The sequence below is a fragment of the Cavia porcellus genome, unplaced genomic scaffold (genome assembly GCF_034190915.1).
Source record: "Cavia porcellus strain 051 isolate PalLab524CR breed Dunkin Hartley unplaced genomic scaffold, mCavPor4.1 scaffold_9, whole genome shotgun sequence".
Lineage (NCBI taxonomy): Eukaryota > Metazoa > Chordata > Mammalia > Rodentia > Caviidae > Cavia > Cavia porcellus.
This window is the reverse complement of record NW_026947492.1, coordinates 44130236-44138624: the sequence shown is the minus strand read 5'-3', so window position 1 is coordinate 44138624 and position 8389 is coordinate 44130236.

Genomic DNA, 8389 nt, shown 5'->3' with positions numbered 1-8389 from the left:
TAAATATGTTCTGTGAGCTAATATATGGTCCATTTTAGAAAATGATCCATGTACTGCTGAGAAGAATGTGTATTCTGATGTTGTTGGGTGGAACATTCTGTATATGTCTATCAAACCCATTTGTTCACAGGTATGATTCAATTCTGTTATTTCTTTGCTCATTTTCTGTCTGGTTGATCTGTCCCTTGGTGTCAATGGCGTATTAAGGTCTCCTGTTACAATTGTGTTACTGATAATTTGAGTTTTCATTTCTGTTAATAATTGTTTTATATAACTGGGTGCTCTGGAGTTTGGTGCATATATATTTAAGATAGTTATCTCTTCCTCTTGGAGTTTTCCCCTTACAAGTATGTAGTGACCTTCTTTGTCCTTTATTGTCATTGTTGGTTTAAAGTTCATGTTGTCTGCAAACAGAATGGCTACTCCTGCCTTTTTTTGGATTCCTGCTGCACGAAGAATTCTTTTCCATCCTTTGACTTTCAGTCTGTGAGTATCCTTCTGGGTTAGATGGGTTTCCTGTAAACAGCATATGGTTGGATTTTGTTTCTTGATCCATTCTCCTAGTCTGTTTCTTTTGACTGGTGCATTGAGACCATTTACATTAATGGTTATTACTGTTAAATGCTGGTTAATTGTAGGAATGTTATCGCTCTGCTATTGCATCTTTATCTTTCTGTTCTGTTTAATTATTTGCTTTGCTTAGTGGTTTTTTTCCTTTGTGTATCTAAACTGTCTTTCAATATTTTTTGCAGGGTTGGTTTGGTGTTCATGAAGTTCTTCAGCTGTTCTTTGTCATGGAAATATCGTATTTCACCATCTATTTTGAATGATAGTTTTTCAGGATATATCAGTCTAGGTTGGAAATCATTTTGCTTTAGGATGTGGAATACTTCATTCCATGCTCTTCTTGACTTTATTGTTTGTGCTGAGAAGTCTGCTGTGATTCTGATAGGTTTTCCTTTATAAGTGATCTGTCTTTTCTCTCTGACAGCTTTTACTAATCTATTCTTGTGTTGGATTTCTGGGATGGTGATTATTATATGTCTGGGTGTAGTTTTATTTTGGTTATGACTATTTGGAGTTCTATATGCTTCACTGATCCTGATGTCAGTTTCTGATCTCATGCTTGGGAAATTTTCAGCTATTACTTCTCTAAATATCCTCTTGACATCCTTTATGTTGTCTCCTTCTTTTTCATTAATCCCTATCATTCTTATGTCATTCTTCTTTGCATCGTCTGGCAGTTGTTGAATTGTTGTTTCCTGATTCCTTGTTATTTTTAAAAGATCTTTCCTTTCCTGTTCATTAGCTGCAATCCTGTCTTCAAGGTCTGAAATTCTGTCTTCACTTTCATTAAGGCAGTTTTTACAACTTTCAGTGGAGTTTTTTATTTCCTGTATATCTCTGTGCATCTGCATTATGTATTCTGTTTGTTTCTTATATTCCTCGTCTAGGGATTCTATCTTTTTGTTTAGTTCCTCCAATTTTTTATCTGTGTTTTCTTTAGATATATTCAGAATCTCTTTCATTTCTTTTATCATTTCTTCTTTTATCTGGGAGATTATTTCGAGTTTGAATTTCTTTAAAGCTTCCTGGAGTTGCTTGTCAATTTCAGTAGCTATTGTGTCCGATATATGAGGTGGATGGGATATATTTTCTTTTATATACATTGCTCCTAGGTTTTCTTGAGATGGGCTGGAGGTTTGAGGTTGTAATTTGTTCTTTCGTTTTGTCATTTTCCTATATTTCTGTGTTTCAAGTGTTATTTGAAAGCTTCCTCAGGGTCTGTTGAAAATCCCCTTCTATGTTTGCAGCTACTGAGACTCTGGCACCATGCTACCCCAAGCCATTGAGCCTGCAGAACCAATGGCCGTCCTCTGCCTGCTCAGAACTCCACAGTTCCAGACAAGCTGGGCCTCAGGGACACTGTGTGCCCACCTGCCCCTTGGAAGCTCTTCAATCGCAGCCAGGTTAGGGTACTCACCACAGTCTGTGGTGCCTCAGGAACCTGTGATCCCTCCCTGCTTGCAGAGATATCCACAGTCCTCCAGACACATGGAGAGGCCGATGCAGGCACCCCAGATCCACCCAGCTCCTCCTCTGCACACTGAAGGCTAGGCGTGGCAGCGAAACTGGCTGGGCTCGGGGGGATAGTGTGGGCCCGCCCTCCCGTTGGGAGCTCAGCCTTTCTCCAAGTGCAACCGGGATGGGGAGGTGGATGTAGAGGCCTCAAACCCACCTCTCCCCTTCACTGCACCTGGAAGCCTGGAGGGACGCAAACAGTCTGGGCCGAGATATCTACAGCCCTCCAGACACATGGAGAGGCAGATGCAGGCACCCCAGATCCACCCAGCTCCTCTGCACACCGATGGCTAGGCACGGCAGCAAAACAGGCTGGGCTCAGGGGATAGTGTGGGCCTGCCCACCCATCGGAAGCTCAGCAGATCTCCAAGTGTAGCCGGGATGGGGAGGCGGATGTAGAGGCCTCTAACCCACTGCTCCACTTCACTGCACCTGGAAGCCTGGAGGGTCTGGAACAGTCTGAGATTTGGGCAGTGTGCTGAGCACTCACCACAGGCCGAGGTGCCTCAGGAACCTGCAATCCCTCCCTGCTTGTAGAGATATTCACAGTCCTCCAGACACAGGAAGGGGCCGATGCAGGCACCCCAGATCCGCCCAGCTCCTCCTCTGCCGGTTATTGTTTTTAATTGTTTGCTTGTTGGTTTTTATTTTTTTCTCTTTAAAATAAAAAAATAAATTTTAGATTACGCTTACTTATTCTATAATTTAATAAATATAACGTTATAACCAATGTCACTACTTTTTAATATTTTTATTTTGAGACAAGGCTTTGCCAATTTTCCTAGACTGACTGTCAACTTGCAGTTCTCCTATCTCAGCATTCTAAATAGCTGGATTTATAGGCATGTACCGCCAGACCCAGATAATTTCAATAGTTTTCAAGATTCAGATATAGATCGTTCATATGCTAATCATTATAAGCAGTTACAGAAATCTCATAATGTTGTTAGGGTACCATATATTTGGTTTCTATGTTCAATGATAATATTAACTCTCATTCCTTCCTCTGCCTACACTTCACCTATTAGGTTACAAATTTGGACAATTTAAAATATACATTCCCTAATTTTGCTTCCATATACATTTCTTTCTATTCTTCATTATCTATTATAATTTTAAATTTTTTATGCAAAATTTGGTTTTAGGTGATTGGCATGACAAAGAAAAATTTATATTAATCCACATAATTATCGTAGCTCTGCCAATAAAATATGGATGAGAATGAGGATGGCATTTCTGAAGAGATGTGAAGATTGGAAAGGGTGAGCAAGATGTGTAGTACAAAGAGTCTAGACAGCACAAACAGAGGTAAGAGTGCAACTGAATAGTTATGTAGCAACCATTTCAGATTTTTGAATGAAGATTTCTGGATACTGCCTTTGAAGTAAAAGTCACATTTCTTTACCTGCTGTGCCCAAGCAAAAAGAAGGAAGCACAGTGTCTGGTAGCTTTCTTTGCGTTCTGAAGGTAATGTATTCTTAAAAACGTTGGCACCAAATGCTTGCAGTTTTGAGTGGGCTTGGAAGACAAAGGAACTTAGCAGCCCTCTTTCACCGCACAAAACATCTGCAGAAGCTACAATGAGTAGAGGGGTCAATGGTAGAAAAAGCTTCAGTATGGAGTTTGTAAAATTTTTCACAGGAAGAGTTATAATGCAGCCTCCTGAAAGTTTTGAGTAAGGCTGTGCTGTCATCTGCAGTACTGTCTTTTACACCCTTCCAAATGACAAAAACTGTGTTGCAGGCTGTATCAGAGAAAGACTTTTGGACTATGGACTCCAAGTGACAAAGTGTTCAGAGCTTTCATTATTACAGAGTCCAAATTAGTTGGCTTCATCACTGGGTCATAGGAAAATAGAAACAGTAAATCTTGCAGAGTCCAAATTGATCAGTGAACATAAATTATTCTTTTAACGAGTGTCTAATCCACCTTAATTCACCAGTCACATCTGACTCTGGGCTGACAGTTACAGCATATAGTTGGAAACACAGAGTATTGAAAATGTCAATATAATAAAATATTTTCCTTAAATCAAAATTTGAAAACATTCTTAATTTTGATCAATTTCAGGACTAATTCTGTTTGCAACTTACATTTCCCTTTTTTATGAAAATTTCTAATTTATTATTATATTTTAGATACATATAATGATCACAACATTTCTTTTTATCCCAGATAAGATAAAAAATCATCATAGTAAATATAAATTTTATTGAAATTCTGCCAAAATAATCATGAAAATTCTACAAACCAGATCATTTTTTTCTCTATGTTACTGTGGATCAAACCTAATAGAGCTTGACCATTGAGGTACATCTGAGCTATATTATTTTATCTTATTTATTTGATTTTTATTTGATTTTTTGAAACAGAATCTTACTCAGTTCCTGAGACTGGGCTTGAATTTTGTAACCTCCTATCTCAGCTTCCTAAGTAGCTGATTTCCAGGCTTCTGACATAACTCCTTGCTTAAGCTCAGTTTCTAAACCAAGTGGTAAAGAAATCAGAAATATGATGTATACATGTCAAGAGAAAATAATAAGTAGAGAAGATAAACCTGTATTTATGTTGCTTTATGTGATTGGAATTTATTTATTTATTTGTTTGTTTATTTTTTGTACCAGGAATTGAACTCATGACCTGCTGATCGCCAGGAAGGCACTTGCACCGCTGAGCTAAATCCCTATCCCATAAATGAAATTTAGAGTCTGAGCAAAATTTGAAAACAGCAAAGCATTTATAAGCTTAATTTATTTTAGGTTTGAAAATAATATGTAATTAAGAAATACTATTGCCTGAAGTATATCATTCTTGTGTTAAATCATAGAACCTTGTAGGTTTCTTATATACCCTCACTAAAAAGCTATTGAAATAACAAAATTCGTAAACACAGAGAATATGATAAAATGTGCCATATAGGCAGAAAACACATCAAGACAAAAACATACTCTCGAGTGTTCCCATTTTTCTCCTCTTTCCTCAGCGGCTGCATTCTGCATTTACTAAAAGATAAAAATAAAGGGCCAGAGATTTAGCTCAGTGGCATAAGGGTCTGCCTGGCAGGCACAGTGTTGTGAGTTCAATTCCCAGTACCAAAAAAAATAAAAATAAAAAACCGAAGATATGGAGGTACCTTTTAATGGTGTATAGTACTTTTATAATTTCTATCAGACATTATGAACTATCTCAGAATTTAGAGCCTGTCAGTTTTGGTCTAAACACTGAATCTACTTGAAGAGTTCTGTCTCCTATATTATTATGATTACACAGAAAACTCTAAAAAGACAGTATCTTAGATCTGTTAACACAACTCTTGTACAAATGACTTAATAACTTCTTAGCCAAAAAGTGAACAAGAATACATAAGGCCTAGTTCTGGAAACGGAGCCTGCTTCCTACTAGTTTATTAGTAGGGGGACTTCAGGACAGTTGGACAAAACTGTGTGGCAATTCTTGTTGGTACATATTTACTAGATAAATTAGGTGCACTCCCTGGTTCAGTATTATGAAAGTGGTTGCTTTAGTGAATTTTGATGGCAGCTAATCTGGCCTCATGTGTCTGTAAACAGCTGAAGAGAAGTGAAATTACTGGGAGTTAGAGTGTTTTGAAGAATTCATGTTTCAGAGGCTTTCACTGGCACAGTGGTCCTCTACTGTTTTGTGGGTAATCAATTCACATTTATGTTTGATCATCTGCTAACACTCATGGTCACATATGTTACTGATGATCACAAATGCAGTCAGTGCCTTTTGACCTTCTTCCCACACTCTTTCTCAGTTACTTTATAAACTGAATAGCCCACACTGGTCTTTTTAGTCATTAAGAATTCAATGTGTTGGAGATTTGTGGATAAACTGAATCTTTATTTTAAGAGAGTATAGAATAATTACAAGTTTCTCAGTACTATAGCTATAATTTCAGGAGCTAAAAGATTCCTCAAATTATGAAATGTGGACATGTGATTCCCAGACATGGTAACAATTTTATATTTATGCTTAGAATTATAGATAACTGAAAAAATGAGGATCAGTTTTGATAAATAAACTGAAATTAATCATTGGCTTTTAAGTGTTTCTTGGAATTGTAAGTATAAAGCTATTATGTTTGTTAAATAGAAACCTTGTTGGAATACTTACCCTTTCATTAATTTTCCCTAAATTTAATGTTAAATAAGTTTTGCTTAAATGCATGGATTATTTTCCATTTTTGTACTTTATCATTTCATGAAACATGGGCCAATAGTTTAATACATACAAAATAATTTATGAAAAGTAAAGGCAGTGCATTCCTAAAATCTTTACTATGCTTTATGGTGAGAGGAGCAATGTATAGGACAAGAAATAACTGCATGGCAAAAACATCAATTAATGAATTAATACTTTTATCAATTAAGCCTAACTGAACTAGCAGACTTTATTAGATTAACTGAATTGGTTCAACAGTTTTCCTTTATCTATGTGCTTGATAGAAACATATACACTATCTATAGAGTGGTCAAGGCATATTTCACAAAATAATAGATGACTGAATGATTATAGAGGCAAGATTTATTATTGAGACCTTAAGTGAATATGGATTTTAAGAAAATGAAAAAGAAAAAAAATGTTTTTGTATTCCTTCTATGGATTCAAACTACTTAAAAAATACAAGAGTATCAAGCATAATAAATAAAAATTTATGTGTGTGTAGAAACACCATTGTGGAGCTGAGGATACCCAAAACAATAGGCAGAGAAGGCTGGAAAAAAGAGAAAGAAGTAAAAAAAGACTATCTCTAAAGATTTAGATTAAAAGTTAATTTCTCAAAAGCAATATAAAAGTCAAATGCATATTGATATTTTATATATATATTTAAGTAAAATTCTCAATATAAGGTTTTACACACACAAAAATATTTTAAATAAAGAAAAATGAGGACCTTTCAAAAAACAAAACCAAAATGTTTGATAAAAATATCTCATTGAATTAAAATATAAAATATTGTTATATGTTATATATATATAATACAAAATAGATATTTCTTGAAGAAGAATGGGGAGGAAGATAAGCAATAAAAAATTAGTTATATAAAATAATAAGATTGATTTCAATATAGTTCCAGAGACACAATAACATGTATGAGTACAGATAACATTCAAGTTAGTAGAAACACATCAACATTAACGTATTTTAAGATCTTTTTACTGTTAAATTGATCACTTTTTGATTTAATTTAAATTATGAATATCAACATGTAAATATGCTAAAAATAAATCTTATTTTATTCTTTGATCTAGAATATGAAAGAATATTTTATTTATTTTTGGTTTTTTTTTTCTTTTTTTTTATCTGTTCTGGGGATTGAACCCAGGGTCTTACACATGCTAGTCATGCACATTACAACTGAACCACATACCCAGCTCAAAAGAATATGTTTAAAATGAGGGTTATAAAATTAAAAAATGTAGTATCTTCAATATAATAGTTATGTTTATACAATAAAAGTTAATTTAAGGCAAATTACATTACTAAAGATAAAAAGTTGTTTTCAAATTAAAAATTCCAAAAATGATGTAAAAATTAAATGATTTTTATCTAACATCACATCAAATAAATGATGCCCAAGTTAGTAAAGCATAAGGAAACATAGACATATCATTAATATATCTGGACATTTCTAACATTTCTTTCAGAGAATACCAGTGTATGAAATAAAAATCATTAATAAGTAGAATATTTAACAATCTTCAAATAATAAACATCATAGGATACCACACAATCAGATTTAAGTTGTACATTACTTTAAAAACATTGGAAGTATAATATAAAAAATTATATATTACATCTGCAATTACAAAAAAAAATCAAGACAGTGCAAATTATCAAAATGTTCAAAATACAGTCTCTGACCAGAATGCTAATATGTTTTAAGTTCATAACAAAAGCCTAGCTAAAATGTCTAGTTTTGGAATCTATAAAATATATTTATAAGTTATGATAGGCTCAGCCATGCAACCAAGTGGAAATTGTAAATTTAATGGTTTATTTTTGTGTTTTAAAATCTGTGGAATTCAGCTCACCACTATTCATACATAAATATATATGTCAAAATTACTAAATTGGAAAAGAAAGGCTAATCACTAACATTCTACTGTGTAGTTTGTGAAAACAACAAAATGAACCCAGTACTCCAGTGTTGGGAAGAATGAAATTGTAGAGTGGAAACATATAACAGGTATAATACTACGACACATACATGCATACAAGTAACTGTTAGTATTTAAAAGTTGATTACTGTGAATAATAAATTTACCAAATATGAGGTAAC